General features: G+C 41.8%; 1 protein-coding gene across 2 annotated transcripts in view; it reads left to right on the top strand.

Annotated features, from left to right (window-relative positions):
* The window catches only part of AKAP13 (A-kinase anchoring protein 13), a 314,895-nt gene that overhangs the window by 2,434 nt on the left and 286,230 nt on the right, over window positions 1–26,231 (top strand). The gene's annotated exons all lie outside the window — the stretch shown is intronic.

The following is a 26,231-nucleotide window of genomic DNA, read 5'->3' on the forward strand; positions in this document are numbered from 1 at the left end:
TGCAGGCCTGTAATGCGATTTAGTGTACTTCATACAAGGATGTCTGACCTTTCCTGTTAACCCGTTAATTACTTCTTGAAAAGAATCGAGGTTTAAATAGTGTGCTGTGGATTTTGCAAAGTGGCTTTTGATTGGGAAAATTGCTCCCTTTTTTGTTGAAATGGCTAAGACTGCCGGACAAATGCATTCACTGCCCTGCCTGTTTACACCTCTGTTGTGACTTGGGGAGGTAGCACAGTGTAGAAGAATGCACATTCTTTGGAATTAGGTAAATTTGAATGCAAATCCCCACCCTTCCGTTGACTAGGTGGGCAGCCTTGAGCAGGCAGGTCCTTTATCCCCTCGGAGCTTCTGTTTCCTACTGCGTAAGGTATAGTAACATACTTTAGAGCATTCTTAGAAATAAATGAAGCTGTGTGATCATCTTCATAGTATGCCTGTTACCTGGTAATGACAGTGATTTGGGTACCTTTTTGTATGATTTAAAGCATGTTTAAAAGTCTGATGCATCTGAGCATAGTGCTGTTTATCGTAGAGGGAACACTTCTCAGGGCCCTCACAACCGGTGCTCTGGGACAACCCAGAGGGATGGGGTGGGGTGGGACAGGGGTTCAGGATGGGGGACACATGTACACCCGTGGCTGATTCATGGCAGAAACCGCCACAATATTGTGAAATAATTTGCTTTCAATTAAGATAAATTAATTTTTAAAAAAGGAAGAAATCCATAGTGGCTGTTGTGAAATAACATTTGGTATTCCTACTGATACTAATATATATAATTATTTGTTATGTTTGGATTTGTTAACTCTAAATAAAAGTACTGCCCCTAGTATAACAATAAAAAAAAAAAGAGGGAATGCTTCTGGGAATTGAGTCTTAAATGCAGTTTTTTTAAAGGTGGAGTTGAACTGAATCTTAATAGAATTAGCAGTTTATCTTCTCAGTCAGTTGTTAATCTTTGAGTGGGCCTTGTAGTGTGACTCAGTACAGAACTCTGCATTTATAGTGTTTAGGAAATGGTCAGAAATGGGTTGTTTTCAAGACTTGGAGGAGGGCATCTGAGTTATTTAGTTCCAGCTCTTCTTCCTTATTTTACCTTAATTTTGAAAAAGAGTAGATATGGATTATGACTACGTTTCTCAAACTTGCTTAAGATGGAACTGGCCTGTGGGTTAACAGAGGTGGTATTACTTCCTCTTCAGAAACGCTTTTGAAGGTGCCACCATTTGTGGGAGGAAGCAGTGATTTAAATCAGTTATAGCAGCGTATTGTTTAGAAAATTCACAATACCAAGTGGAATACATTCTAGAAATATTAACCTGTCATGGGCATTTCTGTATATTGAATCTCATCGTTCCATTTTTTTTATTAATAAAGGCAAAAAATTAATCATGAAGGATTACTGTAAACCTTTAAAAATTATGTTTGACCAGACTCACAGATTGAGGGGAAAAACCAAAGCTGACAAAGCTAGATGAATCACACTTGGACTTTCGATAAGCCCCTTTTAAAGTTACCGTTGCGGTGCGCTTGAATACACAGGGTTATTACTGCTGGGGACAGGTGTCCCATTTGGAAGCTGTGCTCCCGAGTCACTGTCAGGCTGTCTTACCCACTGTCCGTGGGGCGAGAGGAGGAAGCTGTGGGTGGAAAGAAGTTAGCTTCCTTCACATGTCTTCGCATTTGTGGTCCTGTAGTCCACCTCGGGGTTGATTGGGACAGATTGAGTAGAAGATGGGTAGGTAACCCATTTTGGTCAGTCCTTGCTCAAAGAAGACACCAATAGACCTGACACAGAAACGATGATTGTTAGGAATGTTTGTGTGGGACAGGGGTGTATTTTACTTGTTCAGAGCCCTGGAAAGGTGGATATCAGTGTGCGTGATGTGGCTGTTGGGGTGGGGAGAAGGAAACAGTGTGAGGGATTTACCATTTATGTCACTCAGTAAGCTCTCCTATTAGTAATCAGTCCTTTTGAATTTTCACTTATGATCCTGTCATAAGCCTGTGTTTGGCCACAGAAATCGTCTTTACCACTTCAAAAGGCTAGTTATTCCTGAATGGTTAGGAATTAAGTATGTTGCACTGTAATGAGTTCGTCTTTGAGACAACTGAAGATGTCAAGCAAGAGAAAAAGTACCTTGGAGTTATGCAATGGAGTGTTCCATCAACCCGAGGTAATCGCTGGTGATGTCTGCTGAAAGCATGTGATACGGGCCTGCATGGCTGACTTCCTGGGCTTCACCAGTTACTGGCACTGTGTCCTTGAGGAGGCCACTTCCTGTGTCTCAGACTTAGCATCCTTACTTACAAAATAAGGACAAGTTTGATATTGTCATCCAGTCTCCTGCCCTCTCCTGTCAGTGAGAAACTCGACATAAAACACTATACAGGGCTTTGTCATGTCGTAGTTTTGTGGGTTGGCTACTGGTTTGGATAAAATTCAAATCCTAGTCTATAAAATGGGAAAACAGCTAATGAAGTTTATTGATTTTTCTTTATAAATATTATACCATTTCTTTTGCCATTCTTACTTAGGAAAATGGATACTTCTCACTTTGGCCTCTTTGCAGATTTCCTTTTACAACATATTTGTTATGGGATATTTTTCTAAATTCAGTGCTTGCTGGGAGACCCACATTACTCTGAAATCACAGGAACTGGCATTGGATCCCAGTACTTGAAGTCAGGTGAAACCACAATAAACGGTGAACAAAGAATGTCAGAATGTGTCAGAAGGGTACAAAAGAAGCTAGCTTACTCACTGTCTGATCTTTACTGACTCATTTTCTTAAAAATTATTTTTTAAAAATTGGTTTACTCAAATCAGGGAATGTGCCTCTTACATGTCAGATGTTATGCTATGTGTCTCACATTTTGTATATGACTGAGCTGTGTGGCATGTGGGATATTAGTTCCCAGACCAGGGATTGAACCCTACATTGGGAGCGTGCAGTCTTAGCCACTGGGCCACCAGGGAAATCCTACATTTATTTCATTTTTGAAACAAATCTATGAGGCAGGAATTATTGACACATTTTAGGAGGGCTTCCCTGGTGGCTCAGATGGTAAAGAATCTACCTCAATGCAGGAGACCCAGGTTCGATACCTGGATTGGGAAGATCCCCTGAAGAAGGAAATGGCAACCCACTCCAGTATTCTTGCCTGGAGAATTCCATGGACAGAGGAGCCTGGCGGGCTACAGTCCATGGAGTCGTAAAGAGTCGGACACGACTGAGTGACTAATACCTTCAGGAGGGGGAAACACCCATGAAAATGATTTGATAGTGGTCATGTAGATTTATATTTTGGTGCTAAAATTTGAATAATCTGAATTCACTTTATTTTGGCTGCAAAGGGCATGCTTTTCACATCACTAATATTGTCACCTGAAAAGAGTACAATCTGTAAACAAATCAGGTTTATTGAGTCATTGTTTATATGATATAATGCACCCATTTTAAGTGTACAGAGTTTGACAAGTTTTGATGAATATGTTCATGCCTGTAACTTAACAGCACAATAAAGGTATAGAATGTTTCCATCACTCCAGAAAGATCCTTTGTGTTCTCCAGAGAGTTCTGCCTTCACGCCTCACTCTGCTGCCTAGCTCACCATAGGCAGCCGCTACTCTGCTCCCTGTCAGAGTTTTGTTTACAAACTATGGCCCACAGACCACATGTGCCCTGCTTTTTTTTTTTTAAATAAAGTTTTATTGGGACGCAGCAGTGTTCCTCTGTTTCCATATTGTCTGTGGTTGCATTGGTGCTACAGGGACAGCAGTTACAAGACACCCTCTGATCCACAAAGCTGAAAGTATTTACTGTCTCCCAGAAAAAGCTTGCTGAGCCTTGATCTGTGTGACTGCTTATAATGATGACATTTGAACTGTCCTGTGGTTCTCAGTGCATATTCAACTTTTCCTGTTTGTCCTCCAAATAGCTTTTTATAGTTAATGAAAATTAAACAAAAAATCAGGGTAATATTCCATGGCATGTGTGTATATATGTGTGGGCACATGCACATTTGGACATAGTTCTGTAAATAGTGCCGCTCTGAACATTGGGGTGCATGTATCTTTTTGAATTAGTTTCAAACTTTTTCAAATTAGTTGTTTGCCTTCTTATTATTGCCCCAGCTGAAAGTACAAAGACTTTGCTCTATATTTTCCTCCTAGAGTTTTTATAGTTCGAAATTTTACAATTTAGGTTTATGAATCACGTGAGTTAGTTTTTCTAATGGTGCAAAGTGTGGATTGATTTTTTTTTTGCGTGTGAATGTGTAGTTGTTCCAGCAGTGGTTTTTGAAAAGACATCTTTCTCCATTGAATTGCCTTTGTACCTTTGCTGAAAGCCAGTAGATCATGTATGTGTGGGTCAGTTCCTGGATTCTGGATTCTGTCATATTGGTCTCTGTCTTTCATTTTTCTTTTGCCACACTACTGATTACTGTATCTATATAGTAATTTTTGAAATCAGGTAGTATGAGTTCTCTAATTGCGTAATTTTTCAGACTTATCTTTGAGTGTTCTAGTTGCTTTGCCTTTCCAAGTACGTTTTATTTACTTATTTTTATTTTTTGGCTGTCCTTCAAAGCTTGTGGGACCCTAGTTCCCTGACCAGGGATTGAATCTGGGCCCTTGACAGTGAAAGCGTGGAGTCCTAACCATTGGACCTCCAGGGAATTCCCACCAAGTATATTTTAGAATCAGCTTGTTTAGAAGACTCCTGCCAGGATTTTTGATTGGCCCTGTATTGAATCTGTAAATCACTTAGGGTAGAATTGACAGCTTAGTCATATTGAGCCATGAACATGATTTATGATGTTCTATTTATTTCGACCTTTTTTTTTTTTTAGTTTTTTTTATTAATGTTTTGTAGATTTTAGTAATTTGATCTTGCATGTTTTTTAAAATAAGATTAATATGTATTTCATATTTTCTGGTGCTGTTGTAAATGATGCTTTTAAAATTTCAGTTTCCTGTTGTTCATTGCTAAAATGTAGAAATAGGATTGAATTTTTTATGCTGACTTTTTGCCTTAAAAACTTGCTAAACTTACTTGGTCTTTTGTTTGTAGACAGTAATGTCATTGGCAAATACAGGAAGTTTGATTTCTTCTTTGCAGTTTATATGCCTTTTATTTCTTTTTCTTTATTGAACTGGCTAGCATCTCCTGTATGATGATGAATAGGAGTTTTGAAAGTGGACCTTTTCTTGATGTTAAGGGGAAAACATTCATGTTTCACCACTAACATGATGTTCTTTATAGTTTTTGTTTTCGTAGTTGTAAAGGTGTTCTTTATCAAGTTGATAAAGTTCTGTTTATAGTTTGCTGAGTTTTTATCATGAATGGGTTCTGAATATTGTCACAGGCTTCTTCTGCATTTGTTGAGATGATCATATATTTTTTCTTCTTTAATCGGTAGATATAGTGAATTGCACTGCTTTTTCAGTGTTGAACTAGCCTTGTATTCTTTTGATAATCCTTAGTCATGCTGTATTTTATATATTGTTGGGTTCAATTTGCTACTGAATCTTTTTTATTTCCTTTATTTGTCTATTAATGTTCCTTTAAAAAATTCTTGGTCATACGTGTAATACTCATATCATAGTTGTTAAAGTGCTAGTTCATTAATTCCATTATTTGTTTCTATAGGCCTTATTTTTTTTTTTTTTTCCATTTTTGGGTCACAGCTTGGTAATTTCTTGTTAGATCCTAGAAATGGTGAATTTTAATTTGTTGATTGCTGTTGATTGGTCCAAGTTAGATCAACCCTAGCTGTATCCTTTTACTCTAAGACTGTTTTACTCCATTATTAAGTCATGAAGCCGCCATAGTTTTCATTGAAGAATGGTATGTTCTCTGTTCTCGCTGGTCTGAGTATGAGTCTCTGCCAGCCCTGTGTGAGCTCTGGAGTTATGTAGCGTATGGTCCTTGGGTCATTCTTTGCCTGCCCTGATAGATTCACAGTATGCACACACAGCTTATTATTCGTTATTAGACTCAGTCAGGCCTCTGTGCTGATTCCTGGAGATCCTTCTTCATGCAACGCCCTCCTTTCTAGTACTCTGGTTTTTAGGTTCCTGAGCCTTCTCATGCTCTTGGACTTCCTACTTGACAAGCCTGCCTTGCTCTGCTTGGGCTCCTCAAAGCACATGGTCCAGGATGGGCCTCCAGGCTGAGAAAGTTGGTGCATGTGTGGAGTTCACCTCTTCCCAGTCCTGTGCTGCTGGTGGTCCAGTGACTAAAAGATGTTGCCATTTTGCCGTCCATTTGTTTGGTTGTTGGTGGGGGGTGGAAGCAGGAAGGAGTCTGGATCCAGGTACTCCATCATGGTTGGAAATTGAAATCCTTTGAAAGAGTATCATTTATTGATGATGCTCAAGATCTCCTTACAGGAGTCTTCAAGTCTTTGTGGGTATAAATATCAAAGAAATGTTTGTTAAATGTCTATGTAGCTAGCCTTTACTCTGTCGGGAATAGAGAAGAAGTCATGTTGCTAAGTCATGTCCATCTGTTTGCGATCCCATGGACTGTAGCCTGCCAGGCTCCTCTGTCCATGGGATTTCCCAGGCAAGAATACTGGCTGCTGCTGCCGCTAAGTCACGTCAGTCGTGTCCGACTCTGTGCGATCATAGGCGGCACCCCACCAGGCTCCTCTGTCCCCGGGATTCTCCAGGCAAGAATATTGGAGTGGGCTGCCATTCCCTTCTCCAGGGGATCTTCCCGACCCAGGGATCGAAGCTGTGTCTCCTGCTTGGCAGGCAGATTCTTTACTACCTCTATAGTATGTACATGAGATTAATCAAAGATGTGAAATGCTCTAGTGATGAACAGAAAAGTGGTCTGATACTTTCATATACGATTCTTTATTTTACATCTTTGTTTCTTAACCTGTGTTTATACTTTCCTTCTATGGCACAGGATGACATGAGTCAGTGGGTCGAGTATTGACTCTTTCAGATGTGTTTGGCAACTTACTTGCTCTGTGGCTTTAGGTAAATTGTTTGTCTCTGAAAATCAGCATTCTCTTTTGTAAAATAGGCACATGACATACCTTGTAGGGTTGCTTGTTAATTTATTCAGCACATACTTGGGTGCCTTCTGTCGTCAAGCACTGTTCTAGGTGATGGGATTTTCAGTGACAAAAAGCAGTTGCTGCCGTCAAGGGGCTGACATCTTAGTGAGAGAAGCTAAGATTAACAGGTAGAAGGCCGGTCGTGATAATCGTAGGAAGAAGATGAAGAGTATTCAGAAAATTGGGGGAGGGGGTCAAACTTTCTGAGATGAGATTTCTGAGAGAGACCTGAGGGAAGTGAGGAGAGCAGACCTGAAGGTCGCTGGGTGTTCCGAGTGGAAGCAGCATCAGGGGCAAAGAGCCTCAGGGGAGAGTATGAACAGGGAGGCCGAGGACGGGGCAAGAGACAAGAACAGTGCATATACAGGTAGTTGTATATACAGTTGTATATACAGGTGTATATACAGGTAGTTGTTGCTGTTGTTTAGTCGCTGGGTTTTGTCCGACTCTTCCCCATGGACTCTCCAGACTCCTCTGTCCCCGGGATTCTCCAGGCAAGAATACTAGAGTGGGTTGCCATTTCCTTCTCCAGGGGATCTTTCTGACCCAGGGATTAAGCTTTGTCTCTTTCCCTGGGAGGCAGGTTTAAGCAAGATAGTAGTGACCTAAAACATCTTGTATATTTGTGCCCAAGGGAGTTAAGACTCCAAACCTGTTGAGAACGTTTCTCCTCTGAGCATGATAAAAGTGTTATCAGTGAAATCTGTTGTTCATTTTCAGTCTCTAAGGATATCAGTTCATTCAGTTGCTCAGTCATGTCCACCTCTTTTCGACCCCATGGACTGCAGCACACCAGGCCTGCCAGTCCATTGCCAATTCCTGGAGCTTGCTCACACTCATGTCCATCAAGTCGGTGATGACGTCCAACCATCTCATCCCCTGTCATCCCCTTCTCCCGCCTTCAGTCTTTCCCAGCATCAGGGTCTTTTCCAGTGAGTCAGTTCTTCGTATCACGTGGCCAAAGTATTGGAGTTTCAGTTTCAGCATCAGTCCTTCCAGTGAATATTCAGGACTGATTTCCTTTGGGATCGACTGGTTTGGTCTCCTTGTAGTCAATACCACAGTTCCAAATCATCAGTTCTTTGGCGCTCAGCTTTCTTTATAGTCCAACTTTCACTTCCATTCATGATGACTGGAAAAACCATAGCTTTGACTAGATGGACCTGTGTTGGCAAAGTAATAACTCTGCTTTTTAATATGCTGTCTAGGTTGGTCATAGCTTTTCTTCCAAGGAATAAGCACCTTTTAATTTCATGGCTGCAGTCACCATCTGCAGTGATTTTGGAGCCCCCCAAAATAAAGTCTGTCACTGTTTCCCCATCTATTTGCCGTGAAGTGATGTGACCAGATGCCATGATCTCCCTGTTTTGAATGTTGAGTTTTAAGCCAGCTTTTTCACTCTCTTTCACTTTCATCAAGAGGCTCTTTAGTTTTTCTTCGCTTTCTTCCCTAAGGGTGGTATCATCTGCATATCTGGGGTTATCGATATTTCTCCTGGCAATCTTGATTCCAACTTGTGCTTCATCCAGCCTGACACTTCGCTGATGTACTCTGTATATAAGTTAAATAAGCAGGGTGACAGTATACAGCCTTGACATACTCCTTTCCTGATTTGGAACCAGTCTGTTGTTTCATGTGCAGTTCTAATTGTTGCTTCTTGACCCGGATACAGGTTTCTCAAGAGGCAGGTCAGGTGTCTGGTATTCCCACCTCTTGAAGAATTTTCCACAGTTTATTGTGATCCACACAGTCAGAGGCTTTGGCGTAGTCAATAAAGCAGAAGCAGATGTTTTTCTGGAACTCTCTTGCTTTTTTGATGATCCCAGGGATTTTGGCAATTTGATCTCTGGTTCCTCTGCCTTTTCTAAATCTAGCTTGAACATCTGGAAGTTCACGGGTTCACGTACTGTTGAAGCCTGGCTTGGAGAATTTTGAGCATTACTTTGCTAGTGTGTGAGATGAGTGCAATTGTGCAGTAGTTTGAATGTTCTTTGGCATTACCTTTCTTTGGGATTGGAATGAAAACTGACCTTTTCCAGTCCTGTGGCCATTGGTGAGTTTTCCAAATTTGCCGGCATATTGAGTGCAGCACTTTCACAGCATCATCTATTAGGATTTGAAATAGCTCAACTGGAATTCCATCACCTCCGCTAGTTTTGTTCGTAGTGATGCTTCCTATGGCCCACTTGACTTGCATTCCAGGATGTCTGGCTCTAGGTGAGTGATCACAGCATTGTGGTTATCTGAGTCATGACGATCTTTCTTGTATAGTTCTTCTGTGTGTCCTTCTCACCTTTTCTGAGTATCTTCTGCCTCTGTTAGGTCCATACCACTTCCGTCCTTTATTGTGCCCGTCTATCAGCGATCTTTACATGTAATGCAGGGGCATACTGGGGCTTCGCTGATGGCCCAGACAGTAAAGAATCTGCCTGCAATGAGGGAGACCTGGGTTCCATCCCTGGGTTGGGAAGATCCCTGGGAGGAGGGCGTGGCAACCCACTCCAGTCCTCTTGCCTGAAGAATCCCCAGGGACAGAGGAGCCTGTTGGACTACAGTCCATGGGGTTGCAAAGAGTCAGACATGACTGAGCCAGTAAACATACACACGCAGGGGTGTATTGTGTGTAACTTTTACACACAAGATAGCTTGGAAGGAGTTTATCACAGTGTTAACTCTAGTTTTGTTTGCGGAGTGAGATGATGGTAGAGTTTTTTTTTTTTTAATCTCCTAAATACTTTGCTATATCTGTATTTTTCTTTGTATGTATTTTAATTTTTCATTTTCAAACAGAGGTAATACTTCGGGGCATCTGCTCGGTTGGTGAGTCTCTGGGCTGATGCAGTTTCATTTGTTTGTGGTTGTTCACACTCCGTCTTCCACAGATGGGTCTTTGTGGTCTGCTGTCTTGAAAATTTGAGCCGTTGATCACCAGGGGGGAAGTCAGGGGAGAGAGTACGAGTGGTTTTGACAGAAGAGTTCACGGCAGCTCCTGTGAAAATTGTCAGCGCATGTTCTCCCCACCAAGCTCGTTGTGGCACCATGTCGTTCAAAGGGGACGTTGTGTTGTGTTCGTATTGTGGTGGGCAGATCACTTCAGGTAAACTGACTCAAGCGTGAATTTTTTTCCCCCCCTTAAATCTGAATTATAACTTTCCGTGCTAGCTTAGATCGTTAGAAGCATTCCTTTTCCTAGGTGATAACAGTGCCAAAGGTGACAGGGAGTTTTTGCAGATTTGACATTTTCTGTAATTGATGAATCACCTCTGAAAACACAGCAGTATATAGTTTGAAATATGTCTGTAAATCAATCCATGTACCTGGTGTTGCCTGTTGAGTTCTGCCCTGTTTAAGGCAGTTGTGTTTCTGGAGTTGGAGAAGAGAGACCCATTGGGGCATTGCGGGAATCATTTCTGTTACCTTTATGATCTGTTTTTTTTTTTTAACCTTGCATTCTTTGTGCACAGGGAGGGTGGGCTCAGAATACAAAGGAACTCTGCTTGTGGCTTTGCAGTTTGGAGGTTATTTAGGAGGAAGACGGGACAGCTAGAGTTTGAGAAGCAGAGTTCTAATTGTTCACTTGGTCACATGAAGCCTTGGGACCTAGCCGAGGTGCTTTCTGCCTCTGAGGATTAAGAATGTATATGGGTCAGTGGACAGGAACGACCAAAAGTTTTTGCCTGGGCCCTCCTGCTAAACGAGTGCTGTCTGTGTGCTTAGGACATAAGCTGGTGTGTACTTAAAGGACTTTTTCATTCGAGAGAGATCTTTTACTAAAGATCAGGCCATTTCCCAAGAAGTGTCTTCTAAAAAGTGAACTCACGAAAGGGAAGAAGAACCTAGTACTGGGTGCCTGCATGTGTATTACTGTGTGTTGATTTACATTCTCTCAATTCTTGACGGTAATCCTGTAAGATAGGTTTGATCCTCCCTGCCTTTTTGATGAGAAAAGTATGGTTCAGAGCTTTGACTTTGCCCCTCTGAGGTTAATGGACTATAATTTTCATCCAGGGCTTTGTGACTATAAACATACTGTAGTTTTTATTATATATGGCATAAGTCACATTTTTTATTCATTCTGATATAATTATACCCAACACAGCCGGCTTAAAATTCCAGCTTGTTCTTGTTGTAAATAGAAATCATTGTGGTCTGCCTTTCAAGTTTTCCTAGAATTCCTAAAAGCATGCTGGGCTTCCATGTTTGTACCTTGAAAGTAGCAGAAACTTGCCCGAAGAATTGTATTTTACTTCAGATGCCGGGGCTTTGTGGATCAGCATTAATAATTAACATTTACATACTCTTTCACAACTTCAAAGTGTTTTGCAAACAGTTAATTAGTTCATGTTTAACCTATATTGGAAGTTGAAAGACCAGTTTTTTAGGTTGATTTTAGTAGTCCTGAAATGTTAAGAACATAAGCCTTCAGTAAGAAAAATGTAGGTATGAACCGTGAAACATTAAACACCTCTCCCGAGTCCCTTAGCTTTGCGCCCAGCTTAGCTCACACCAGGAGTGTTTTTTTGGGGGTGGTATGCACACCTTTTGCTTAATGCCAGGGGATGGAGTTATGTGGACTGTAAGATACAGGGCGCAGAGATCTGGATGATTCCGTGCACTGTGGTGCAGCTTTCTGTCCTGCAGCCCCTTCGACATGAACGGTCCTTCATTCCCGTGGGGTTGTGAAGTGATTGCGAAGTGATTGGCACAGCGAAGTGATTGGCACAGCGAAGTGATTGGCACAGCGACTCCGGCAAGTGAACACAGTCGTTACGCATGGTAATTTCTGGGAAAAATTCTTTTCCTTTTCACTCCTGGCTGAGGAGATAATAACTCTGTAACTAAATACCTTGCTAGTTTCCTCAGTTGTCACCTGATTCCTCCTCCTCCCTTCTCCACCCCCAATAAAATGGCACTTAACCTGGCAAAGTTGTGTAGCTGCAAAAAGATCGGAAAGGAAGATGATCGTCAATTCAGCTGTGTTTCTGTCACCTAACTAGCTAGCTGTGTGACCTTGAGCTGGTTACTGCTCCTCTTCTGCCCTTGAATTCTTATGTTCTGTGAAATAATGTGTTAAAGTCACCTTTCATTGAGTCCTCGCGGGGTGACTGGCAGGATGCTACAAAACTTACTCTCTTGGACGTGAAATGGAACAGGTGGTATTTTCACATCTCAAAGTTCTGGTGACTTTGTCCTTCCTACTTCGGTTTAGATAATTAATTGTCTTAGTATTGTTGCCAACCACCCTGCTGTACTTTAAATATCTCCCCTCCACCGCCCTTTTGCTAATACAGAACAATAAATAGAACGCTTTGGTAAATATTGTGTCTGAGTTATTTCCTTAAGACAGGGCATGCAAGTTCCTTGTCACCATTGCTTTATAGCCCTGTCAGTCAGAGGAACCTGTTGATGAGTCTTTGTTGAGCTGATCTTGCCAGAGAAACCTGAGTCTGTGATGAGAGAAAGGAGAAGGATTCTGAGAGCTTGGCATATATACTTAATAACATTTTTATTATGGAGGGGAATCTGTCCTTTTAATGGGGCTAGGTAGGAAGGGCCCTGAATTTTTTTACTCTGTCAAATAATGTTGTTTTTCAAATCTTTTTTCCACTGCCCTTTTCCTTCACTGAAAACTTACAAGTGAGATGAATTGGCTTTTGAACCTTTTTATGGCATTAAATACCCAGGTTTAAGCTTTTCATCCTGTTTTACCTAAATTTTTGGTAACTTGGAAGGAATGTTTGTTATACAGCTGAACCTTAAATAGTAGTACTATATTGTGAACTTTGAGTAATTGAGATTGACTTAGTTAAATGTTGGAACCCACCATTTTATTTTAGAGGATGCCTGTAGGGTAACACGTTTATTAATACTTTTTTGAAAAAGGACTCTTTTTGGGCCAAGTTTTGTATAAATTGGGCGTCACCAGTGGCTCAGATGGTAAAGAAACCGCTCACAATGCCGGAGACACAGATTTGATCCCTGGGTTGGAAAGATTCCCCTGGAAAAGGTACTGACTGCCCGCTCCAGTATTTTTGCCTGGAGAATCCCATGAGCAGAGGAGCCTGGTGGGCTACAGTCCACAGGGTCTCAGAGAGGCAGACCCAACTGAGCAACTAACACTTGTATAAATTAGACAGACAAGATAGAAGTTTTGGAAACTTTAGGTAGTTATGGAAAAGACCCTGATGCTGGGAAAGATTGGGAGCAGGAGGAGAAGGGGACAGCAGAGGATGAGATGGTTGGATGACATCACCGACTCAATGGACATGGGTTTGGGTAAAGTCCGGGAGTTGGTGATGGACAGGGAGGCCTGGCGTGCTGCGGTCTGTGTGGTTGCAGAGAGTCAGACATGACTGAGCGACTGAGCTGAACTGATGGCAAGTATCATAAACTATAGGAATAAATGAATTTTTCTAAGATTCTATGCCAGCAACTAGGTGAAAAAAATGTTGTTCTTGTTTTTTGAGCATCTTGGATTGTACTGTTATTGGTGAGTTCTTTAACTTTTCTGTATTTTCTTTGCCCGCCGTTTCCCCTCTCCCAGTTAGTTCAGTAGGATTCGTTGTCGGATTGCTCACTGACTAGGTGGGGACAAGGTAAACCCACGTGTCTGTATTTCCTCCTCAATTATAAGGCCCGGGAGGACAGACTGTATCTGCTTTGTTCATTGTTGTATTCCCAGTATGTGGCGTTGTTCATGGCACATACCAGTTAGTTACTCCTCAGGATGTATTTGGATGGAGGGTTGAGTTTGTAATACAACTATCTATTAATAACATGTGCTTATTATTGATATCGGGTTGGCCAAAAAGTTTGTTTGGGTTTTCCCATAAGATGGCATGAAAACTGAATGAATATTTTGGCTGACCCACTATTAATAAAATCTATTTTTTGAGACTAAATCAACAGAATTTTTTTTTTTAATCCCAGCGTCAATTGTAGTTTGATTATGGTGAGTTAAATTAGCCTTTTGGGGGGAAGCGAAGGGCACCATGTTAAATGGAAGATTGACTGGTGGTGTGACCTAGTCTGAAAGTAGTATTTGTTCAGCTCTTCCTTGTTTTTTCTGTCTGTTGTTTTATATTTTAACCTGTTCAGCAGCTTCGTCACTGTCATATTAGTGTGGCTCGCACGTGGGTGTAGGTGTGGCTTGCCTGCCTAATTTTTTTAAAATGTGTTTTAAAATCATATTCAAAATAGAACAGTAGAATTGATCCCTGCAGGCCCATTACTCAGATTCTGGAGAATTAGTGAGATTTTGCCATTCTCTGCCACATCCCTTTTTAAATCACAGTCATATTGTGATATAATCCGTATAGAATAAAACTTAATATGTTTACTCCAGTTGTTTTGAAACTTCCTACCAGACTTATTTTCTTCACAGTGAATTTTACATGGGACTTTCACTCCAGTGTTTAATGCTCGTAAACCATGAAATGTCTCTAAGTCATGGCATGGTATGTTTCCAGGATACGGAACAGGCAACTTTAACTCAAAGCTAGTGAGTGCTGAGTAGGATTTTTTTTTTTCCTTTCAATAGAATCGTTTCAGAAATAGGATCATAAACCTTCTATTAAGCACTTTTGTTTGCAATCTGAGGTTTCTGTGAAATTAGACATGGAAAATTAAACAGAGCTGCACAAGTTACTGATCTTGGCAGTTTTTGAGTTCTCCCTTAGGTTAGGCTCCCCCCACCCCCTTCTTTGGATGACTGTTTCTCAAATACTAGTACAAGAATGTTATGATCTTTACAAAATTATTGTTGGATTCATGTTAGTAGTTTTTCACCACCCCCCATAGAATTTAATGGTTCTTTTTTTCTTTTGAGAATCTATTTTTTCTTCCTAAAATGCATTCCTATTTATTTTGATTTTTTTGTGAAGGAAATACTTTTCAGGTAATTGAATATCTTCATAAATTTAGTACTTCCTTAAGAATTCATTTGGCAGTGTACGTTAAGGTAGTGTTGATTTTAGAATTGCTTCCTAATTCAGATTGTCATCTTAGAAGCTTTCATTTGAAGCCCGAGAACAGTTGATTCACTGTTTTTCATGGCCCTTATTTGTATATATTCTGTCCTTAAGCTCAAGAATTCTCTGAAATACCACCCGCCTGCCTCCACCTCCTATTTCCCCCACTCCCCCCACCCCCAGGCTCTGTTTGGGTTGCTTTGGTAAAAGCGCTTGTGGCTGTCTAAAGATTTACAACTTTAATAGTTGCCTCTCTAGGATATGTGCCTGTAAACGGAGAATTTTCTTTCCTGAGTCTGAATAAAAGTAATGATTTACCTGTGAGATACCTCAGGACCCAAACAACCAAAGGAAACTTGGAGGAAAAATTAGATCTGTCCTGTCCCTTCAGTCTTGATGCCTCTGGAAATCTACAGGGACCTGCTGGCGGAAGACAACAGGTATCATCTAGTGGGAGCCTCGACCGAACTGGGTATCTTACGTTCATCAGTTCTCAACTCTGCAGGGCGTTTGTATGATTTTGCCAGAGGAGATTGAGGTCCAAGGAGGGTGATTAATTAATTGTATTAATAGGTATACTTAATCAGCAGACATTTAGGGTAACTTCCTAGGTGCTGGGGGTCCAGGGATGATCAAAAATAAAGACACCATTCCTGTTCTTAAAGTGCTCTTGGTTTTGTTTCTTAGTTAATGTGTGATAGCAACAATAACAGTGACAACTGCTGTGATGTATTACTGCTCCCCCTGTGCCAAGCTTAGTCCTCTGTGTTCTGTAAGCCTTATTTCATTTTAATCCCCACAGCTCTAAGAGATGGGGTCAGCCACACACAATTAACGGATGAGGGGACTTGAGGCTCAGAGGGGCTGGAGAACTTGCTTAGGGTCTCACAGCATGTGGCAGAATTAGGACTTGAATGCCGGTCTCTGACTTCAGGGCCCAAGCTCTTCATGCATCAAGAACATTGCTACCAGGAGTTGAAGTAAGTAATTATGTGAAAGGAACATCCACTGTGAGCTCTGATTTTGGCAGAACTTTGTGTAACTTTGACTTTGCCAGTAGATTTATTTTTAAAGTTCAGTTTCTGCTATATAATCTCTTATTCTAGAAGTCATCAGAGTTTTCATGATTCATGAGAGAGATTTTTTGTTTTATTTTTACTAACAGCAGTAATGTACAGTCCCTGCAGATAGTCAGGAATTACCCATAAACAAAAAAGTAGACATAAGAATAAATGACACTGCCTGGAAAATATTTTGGGTACACTGGTGTTTTTCTTCCCAAACTAAATTTGTAGAAGGTGTGTGTGCATTTATGTATACCATATGTGATTGCATTTTGTATGCTCTTATGTATAAATAGATTATAAAGTATATTTCACGACTATACTTTTACACAACGTCAAGTGAAGGTAATGGCTATATCGTATTTCATTGTATGGATTTAGATTTATCCTCAGATCACTCATTTCCTTTTTAATTTTTTTTTTTTTTTCATTTTTTGACCGTGCCACACAATGTGGAATCTTAGTTTCCTGATCTGGGACTGAACCCATGTCTTTGGCAGTGAAAGCCTGAAGCCCTAACCAATGGATCACGAGGCAGTGCCCTCATTACTTTCTTAGGAGTGGTGTTTCTTTTCTTTCCCCTCTGACCCTCCCTTCCCCCTTTATCCTGTTGTAAACACTGCTGTGATGAACAGCCATGTACATAATCTCTGTATTCTTATTTACTTATTTCTCACAGAAATGGAATTGCAAGGGCAAAGACTGTATGTTTCAACAGCTTTTAATAAATGTTGATGTCTACAGAAAGCTTATCATCATTTACACTCCCACTGGCAGAATACGAGTGCCTGTTTACCGTTTATTTCTCCATCTTTTTTTTTTTTTTTTTTTGCCTGCACTGTGTGACTTGCAGGATCTTAGTTTCCCCAAGTAAGGATTGAACCCAGAGATTGAAAGCTTGGAATTCTAACCACTAGGCAACCAGAGAACAAACTCTCCATAATCTTAAAGTTGTTGTTTTTTTAACTCAACATTTAAAAGGAAGTTTTAAATAGTAAAATTACTAGTAGAATTACTGAACTACTGGCAACCAATTATAAGTAAAAGAACTCTGTATTTCTGAAAGAATAGAAAGAAGCTCATGAAACATATTCCCTACTCTCTTAAGCACTGCGAGTTAATCTAAAATTGGTTCTCAGATAAAGTCTCTGATGGTCATGTTCTTTGGCAGCACCTTAATTGGCGGTCCTAATTAACTCCAGGAATGAGGTGCAGGAGTGTTTGAGATAAGATTTATTTATAGAGATGATACAGAGTTAGGTAACCTTCTACACAGTACACAGAGAAGAAGGGGGTGACAGGATGAGATGGTTGGGTGGCATCATTGACTCAGTGGCCATGAGTTTGAGCACACTTTGGGAGATAGTGAAGGACAGGGAAGCTTTGTTGTTGAGTCACTCAGCCGAGTCCAGCTGTTTGCAACACCAGGCTACTCTGTCCTTCGCCATCTCCCGGAGTTTGCTCAGACTCATGGTGTGCGGCAGTCCTTGGAGCTGCAGAGAGTCTGACATGTCTGAGCGACGGAACAACTACACAGAGTGATCCATGAGAGAGGATCCGTGGCCATTCTGTTGCACATCCAAATGCATATAAAAACCTTTACAAATCAATATTGTACCTAATAATGAACATGCAGAATTCACATACATGCCCAAAATCACAGTCATGTGCTGACATTGTGGTTTAAACAGGAAAATAAAAATCAAATTAAACATTGGTCCATGCTCTTGACTTATTAACATGGCCACACAGTTTTCTGTGAGACAGATGAGTTCCCTGGTCTCAACTGTGATAGCAGTGATTTTTAATTAGGTAACGTTTGTTAGAATTTTCTGTACTATAGGTAGGAAGAATCAGTTGCATAGCAAATTATAAGTCAGGTAGGTTGTATAAGTTGGTCTCTGGACACTGTTGATACACCAAAGTGTGGCAGTTGTATTGGGCATTCTTAGCAGTATTATATGGCTGATCTTTAGCCTAGTCCTGGTTATAGAGAAAGATTTGCTGGTTGACTTAGTAGATAAATCATTCCTAGAAGAGTTGATTTATGATAGCTCTATAACAGTGTTGCCTGGAACCTGTAGATTGTTACTCAGTTGAGGGAGAACAACTGTGATCTTCTTGGAAACACCCAGTTTTTTATGTAGCATACCTGATTCTTGAACTGTTCAGATCTCATCGATGTGTCTGGGTGTTGTTTTGGTTTCATAGGAACCCTCTTAAGTGGAGTTTTGAGGACATCGTCTCCGCTGACCTGAATTTTCAGAGGGCTACTGCTTTGGAAAATCTTGTGAGGTCAGAAGAGTTTTCACCTTCTCCTTCTTTTTTTTTTTTTTCCCCTGTGCGTGCATGCTCAGTCATGCCCAACACAGTCATGTCTGTGACCCCATGGACTGTAGCCCACCAGGCTCCTCTGTCCATGATATTCTCCAGGCAAGAATACTGGAAAGTGAAAGTGAAGTCGCTCAGCCGTGTCCGACTCTTAGCGACCCCATGGACTGCAGCCCACCAGGCTCCTCCATCCATGGGATTTTCCAGGCAAGAGTACTGGAGTGGGTGCCATTGCCTTCTCCATCCTTCTTTTCCCCGTTACAATCACATTGCTTGGACTTGAATCTTAAAAAGTCTACCATCCTGCATTGACTGTTTTCTCCCCCTTGGCAACTTGAGTTGTTTTAACCCTAGCTTTTTCTTGACACACTGCCCTTTGGGAGATAAAAAGGGGAGTGACAACATTTGGCAGATCAGGCGAGGACTAGGGTCTCAGCCTGTAACATTTCAGAGGATTTGCCCCTTGAGTCTGGGTTACTTTTTCTTTCTTGGCCTATGGTTTGGGGCGCTAACCTAAAGGGCCTGGTAATACAGTGGCGCCAGGAGTTACGTGTTTCACGGCAGTTGTTCTGGGACACATGGCAAGATTACTGGGGAACAAAGTAATAAGAGAATGGACATGATATAAATAAACTTATTTACCAAACAGAAACAAACTCAGACTTAGAGAACAAACTTATGGTTGCCGGGAGGAAGGGATAGTTAGGGAGTTTGGGGTGGACACGTACACACTGCTGTGTTTGAAATGGATAACCAGCAGCGACCTGCTGTCTAGCACGGGGAACTCAGTGTTATGTGGCAGCCTGGATGGGAGGGGAGCTTGGGGGAAGAATGCATGCATGTATGTGTATGGCTGAGTCCCATTGCTGTCCGCTTGAAACTGTTACAACATTGTTGATCGGCTATACTCCAATACAAAATAAATACAATTTTAAGATTAAAAAAAGGATTAGCAGAATGTAATGTGAGAGTAATAGAGTAATATAAAATTAGTAAGAAAGTAAGGATGTCAGATATAAAATTTGAGAATCAAAGCTCTTGGACTGTGATACAGGTAAAGGTAGATTTTGATGCAGAGCGTTCTGTAGCTGAGAAAAACTTGACTGTTAGTGGACAGACAGTAGATGCGGATTCAGTAGATTTGGGTTCTAGGCTTAGTTTTTTACTGACAACCTGGGGAAGTCACTTAGACACACCCTTCCCATCCCCAATTTCTGCCGTTAAAAGTGAAGTGCATCCATTTTTGTTTTTTAGTTTATTTTCTTTTTTCAAAAGGTATTCTCAATCCCTCTGGATTCCTTAGCGTTACATCAGGGATCCAAGTAGGGTTGGGGCAGCCATGAGAAAGAGACCAAATTGTTCCCCATAGAGTACTCCACTTGAGAAAATTTTACTTTTGTGGGTTTTTTCTGATAATTCCTTTGAAGAAAATCCCATTGCCAAAATCAGTTTGGAAACATCTAGACTGAAACATCTTGAAAATGCTTTTGGATGCTAAGATGTGGTGTTTCTGAATCCTCCTGCAGAGTCTCTGTTCTTGGTGTGACTGTCTCAGAGGTAGGGAGGTACTGGTTCCAGTTCGGTGGTGAAGTCACCGTGCAGAACAGTGGATAAAAACGTGCTCTCTGGCTCCACTCTGATGCCCACTGTATGTGAGAGACTTCTCAACTACACAGAAATCAGAAGTGCTTTTTACCTCTGCTCGCTTGGAGAATCTTAATAAAATGGTAAAGAAAACCATAGTCCGTGCTTATCAAAACATTTATACTGCCTGCCACTTGTTTGAGCATCCGCCGTATAGCGTTTTGTGTAGGTTGTCTTCTTTAACCCTGGGATGGCCCTGTGAGCAGCCGGGGTGAACTGCACCGTCGGTGAGGACCAGCCAGCTTCACGGAGATTGTGTGGTTTGGCCAAGCTCCCGCAGTTAGCAACGGGGAGAGCTGGGGCTTGAAAGCGGGATTGCGCTTCTAAAATGCGTGCACGCGTTGTTGTTAGCGTGTCTCTCCTACATTTAGGGTAGACTCGTAGCCGAAGAAATTAGGGCACCACCGTCACTCGTGGTTACTCATTAATGAAATTGGGCAATGCAAGTAATTGGCAGCTTTCATTGTTTCTGTTTTGTGTGTTTCGGCCTCACTGTGTGACTCGTGGGATCTCTGCTCCCTGACCAGGGTTTGAACCTGGTCCAGAGCAGTGACCGCTTCGAGTCATGAGCACTGGATCACTAGGAAGCTCCCTCGCTGCTCTTAAACTGCTTCGGATTATGCCACGGACTTAATCAGAGGGCAGAAATGGTCTGATCAGACTGAATATATATGTTCCTTATCCGTTGTCTCCTTCCAAATAAGGAATAAATGAGACATTTATCGGATTAGAGCAGGATGAAATAGTCTGTATGGAAGCTTGGAAATGATTCCTGAAAGAATAATAGATGTGAAAACAGAATTCTGCAGTAGATGATGATAAATTCTCTAAAGTCACTCAAGCATTTATAGATTACATTGTTTCATAATGAGTGTGAGATTCATGATATCCATAAAGCTAGGGAAATTTGGTGATAACTTTGATGCCTTGAGAACAAGTTTACTGTGATACTACCTAGTTGCAAAGAAACTACGCATTTTTTTCCCCTTCAAAATGTAATAATTGACTACTGGGCATCACCAGGGTTTCTAGTTCTTCCTTACTCATGTAAAAAGATCCATCACCCAGTCTCTTTCAAGTCCACCGGTGACCAGGTGTCCTGCTGTACGCAATGAAATTGAGCAGAAATGACACATGTCGCATTTTTAAATGTGAAAGCATTTAAAAGCTGATGTGAAACCCTCTCTCTTTCTCTGCTGTTGGGATCCTGCCACGTGACTAGTCCAGAGGGAATGCTGAGTTGAGAAGGACAGCCTCTCTAGAGAATTTCCTGGGACCGATGCTGATGAGCGAGAAATAAGCTTTGAGTTCCGCCGCCTCCACCTTCTGGTTGTTTGAGCACTGTAACCTAGCCTGTGCTAATGTTACTGCATGTGCGTTCCCAGTACTGATGGGTGTGGTAGGTTGCTAAGGAGAGGGTCTGACCAAGAGCAGAGCAGAGTTCAGTGCGGATGTAGGGAACCTCAGTGATCTAACAGCCAAGTTGCTCTTTCAGCTGTCATCCATTGTGTGTTCGGTCAGTTTAATTCTTCCAGAAGTACAGCTTCGGTCCTGTCACTGCCCGGCTTGCAAACATTAATAGCTCCTCATTGCCCACAGAATAAAACCTCAGTCCGGCCCACCACGTGCTTTGAACCTGTTGAAACTAGAATAGCCGTGTTGAACTAGACATGCCTTTGGCCATTCACGCGTTTGAGAAACACTTGCTGGTCACTTTGCATGCCTGTTCTGAGATCTGACTGTGGGAACACACAGAATGTTCCTTACCATCTCCGCATGTCCAGATTTGACTTGGCTTTTGATATGAGCCTTGAAGGATATTTCCTATTGAAACCCTGCTTTATTCTTAGTAGTCATTTAGAATTTCTCTTTCTGACTTCTCAAGCCTTTCTGGCACCCCACTTTCTGTCCTCTGTTGTACATTTTTTTTTTTTTTTTTTTTTTTACAAACCCTTGTGTCGAGGGCTGACTTTCTGTTGTACATTTTTATGCTGTGTCTCATTCCCTTTCCTGGGGGTTATGTCACACTTTTCCCTAGCTCCTAGCATAGGGTAGGGACTCAGTAATATTTACCGAGTGAGTGGTTGTTAGAGTGTGATTGTGTTGAAAAGTCAGTTAATGATTAATTTGCTTTTGTTTGACAAGTGGTGTTATTGTTAAAGGTATTTTGCCTTCTTTGCTTGCACGTTCCGCCTTCTGGCTTCTGGGGTTAAGTAGTAGGACCTTATGTGGCAATGGCATTAAGAAAAGAAAAGCATGCCTACAGTACTGTGCCCTGGAACACAGACACACTGAGTCTTCTTTACCATTGTGTGAGGTCTGTCTTGTGTTTTCTTAAAGAGTTACCATAGCGCTGCTTAATGTGACATGTGGGATAATTCTAGGGCATAAGAATGTGTGGATCAGATGTTTTAACCAGTTCACACTTTTTTGTCTTGATGTTTTGCTGTCTCTATTGACAATCTCCTGAAAAATCTGTGCCACTGATTCAGAACTTTGAAATGGGTGGTGAAAAAGGCCCAGATCCTCCTCTGGTTTGGCTCTTAACTAACTCTGGTGGTGTTAGTCGTGACAGTGGTATCCACAGAACAAGTGGGCTGGACAAGAATCTGTGATTCTTTTTCCAATTTTGCAGAGGACCAAGTACTTTGAATTCTGATCTGGTGTGGATGCAAAAATTGGAGACAGCATCCTGCTAGAGCTGGGACAGGATGAAGGAGCCTGTCCTTCTCCATGAAGGAGATTTATGGGTTTATTGAGTGCTTTCTGTGTTCTGGATGCTGTCTGTTCACTGTCTTGTGAGGGAGTTTTTATCTCTGTGTTTCAGTTAAGGAATTTGAGGCTCCAAGAAGCTCTGAGGATCCTTGTGTAGGCCACACAGCTGGTAAGAGCGGGATCCAGAACACTGGTCCAAATCAGTCTCACTCCAAAGCCAAGTCTCAATTACAAAGCCTGTTGTAAATTGCAGGCAGTTCTTGGTTTTGCTAACAGAGTGGCCTTTGGGGCAAAATGAAGCATGATCTGGATGTGTCTTGAAGGAAGCACTACATGTTGCATATGATAGTTTGTAGAATAATCTTAGAATACAAAGTAGAGTGACTGAATAAACTTCTTTTTTTCTGGATCTTCTGTTACCCTGTGTACCCTGTTAGAGTGGAGTCATTACCTTTGTTCTTGTGCTTTACATCCTGAGATGAAGGGACTTGACTGAAGTCCCCACAGCTTTGTGTGGGCTTAAGTTTTGCTTGCTCCTCAGTAGTTTTTGCGACCTTGGGCTGCATACATAGCCTTTTCGAAATGTAGTTTTTGTGTGTAAAATGGGGTAAACATTACCTGCTATAGCATGTTGCTGGATTTCGTCTGTAGTTGCACTTGTTATTGGGGAAAAACACTTTCAGCACAAATCATGGTCCATAATGATGGAAGGTAAGAAGGCCTACACAGAAGGCATGACTTCGGCAGTGTGCGTTCTGTTAAGAAGCAAGTTATTTGTGTCTTCCTGTTTCAGGACACAGGCGTTTTCCAGTGCCCTAATAAGCTGCTTACAACTTTGTTTTGTTGCAGAGTATTGTTAAGTACAATTAAATGTAATAATCAACATCTTAAAGCAGAGCTTAGACACTTTGAGGGGAAAGTATATGAACATGAAACTAACTTTCTAGGGGTAAATTACCTGGGGATTCTGTTCAGCAGACATTTGAAGCATCCTGTTATGTGCCAGGCCCTGAAAGAACCGATGGAGAGTAAGACACAGTCTCATGTCACTAAAAGCGCATCTCTAGAGGGTAAGCATCTTGCTCACAAGACAAAAATTAATGTTATGCCAGTTATAAGTAGTATTAGCACATTGAAGAAAATGAGCAGAGTGAGTGGAACCAGCCACTAGGAATGCAAAGATAATTTCTTTTTCTTGACTGCGCTGCACAGCCTGTGGAAACTTGGTTGCCCAGCCAGGGGTGGAACCCACGCCCCCTGCTTTAGAAGTCTTAAGTGTTAATCGCTGGACCACCAGGGAAGGCCTGCAGATAATTTTTGGGTGAGGTGGAAACTTGTGGTATGACAGTGATACCTAAAAAGCTCTAAGGGACACAGGTGAGGGATGGGATATTTGGGTTGGATCTTAAAGCATGAGTGTAGGGGTTGGCCAGGTGTGGGTTGAGGAGAGGAGGAGTAGAATAGTGGTCCTGCCGGGACAGAGTCTTGGTCAGAGAAGCACAGCCAGCCCTGTATGCTTGGGCAGCGGGTGGCGTTGTGTCGTGTGGGTGGTTAAGGTGGAATGGGTGGAGTGTCTCTGTGTCACGCTAGGAATTGAGTTTGTTCCCCTGAAGCTAAAGGGAGGAGCCTCGGTTTTTATTTTGGATCGTTCATTCGGGAGCAGTGTGGGTAGTGACGTTGGGGACAGGGGCGCTGTGCCCCCAGGAGCGGGGCAGACAGTCCCCCTGGGCTGGGGCAACGGTGTGGAGGGCCTGGGTGCTGCAGAGAGGAGACGGGCGCCGGCAGATCCGCTGGGCGTTGTCCAGGTCGCGTGGATTAAGCTTGGTGAGTAGGTGGTGGGATGCGCAGGTGCCAGGTGTCCGGGGTGACTGGACGGTCCCAGCTCAGGCTGTGGAGTGAATGACTGTGTACTGAGTGGCCTGAGTCACCCTGGCATGGTGGGTATGGAGGAGCAGGTTTCCTGGAGGAGGCAATGTTGGAGCCAGGCTGAGATTCTCTGTTTCCTTGGTTTTTGTTCTTGCTAACAGTCTTCTAGAGGTCATTTATTCGTCCAGAAAACACTGTCAGCTTACTGTGTGCCAGTAATCTTTATTTTTAAAATTAAATTAGTTTTGGTGAAATACACATTGCATGAAATCTACTATCTTAACCAGTTTTAGGTGTGCAGTTCAGTGGTGAGTGAAAGTCGTGTCCGATCCTTTGCGACCCCATGGACTATACAGTCCTTGAATTCTCTAGGCCAGAATACTGGAGTGGGTACCCTTTCCATTCTCCAGGGGATCTTCCCAACCCAGTAATTGAACCCAGGTCTCCCACACTGCAGACGGATTCTTAATTGCATTTACAATTGTAAATTTGCAGTTGTTTTGCACCCATTGCCACCATCTGTTTTCTGAATTGAAAGTCTGTACCTATTAAACAATAACTGCCTGTTTTCTCCTAACCCCTCAGCCCCTACCATTCTAGTTTCTTCCCTTTAGTTCAGCTGTTCTAGGTACTTTATATAAGTAGAATCATAAAAGTTTTTGTCTTTTTTGTCACTGGCTGGTTTCACTTAGCATCATGTCCTCAGAGTCCACTTGTGTCTCGGACTATCCTTCCAAGACTGAGGAGTATTTCAGTGTATGGATGTACCGTGTTTTCTTTATTCATTTATCCACCAATAGACACTTGAGTTGCTTCTGCCCGTTAGCTGTTGTGAATAATACTGCTGTGGACGTGGGCATGCAAATATCTCTTGAAGTTCCTGTTTTCAGTTCTTGGGAGTGTGTATACCTATAAGTGGAATTGCTGGATTATATGTAGTTCTGTTTCTAATTTTTTTCAGGAACCGCCATACTTTTTTCCCATGGTGGTCAACACTGTCTCACATTCCCATCAGCAGTGCACAAGAATTCCAATTTCTCCACGTCCTCTTGTTTTTTTTTCCCCTCAACAGTAGTCATTCTAATGAGTGTGAGGTGGTATCTCATTGTAGTTTTGATTTACATTTCTCAAATAATTAGTAATATCCAGCATCTTTTCATGTGTTTATTGGCCATTTGTTTGTCTTCCTTGGAGAAATATTCCAAATTCTCCGCCCATTTTCAAAAATTGGGTTCTTTAAATTTTTGTTATTGAGTTGAAGGAGTTCTTTATATATGCTGTACATTAACCCCTTATTGACTGCAGCCATGAAATGAAAAGATGCTTGCTCCTTGGAAGAAAAGCTGTGACCAACCTAGACAGCATATTAAAAAGCAGAGACATTACTTTGCCAACAAAGGTCCGTCTAGTCAAAGCTATGTTTTTTCCAGTAGTGATGTATGAATGTGAGAATTGGACTGTAAAGAAAGCTGAGGGCCAAAGAATTGATTCTTTTGAACTGTGGTGTTGAACAAGACTCTTAAGAGTCCCTTGGACTGCAAGGAGATCCAACCAGTCA

Source organism: Cervus elaphus, chromosome 13 (genome assembly GCF_910594005.1).
Source record: "Cervus elaphus chromosome 13, mCerEla1.1, whole genome shotgun sequence".
In the NCBI taxonomy this organism is placed as follows: Eukaryota; Metazoa; Chordata; class Mammalia; order Artiodactyla; family Cervidae; genus Cervus; species Cervus elaphus.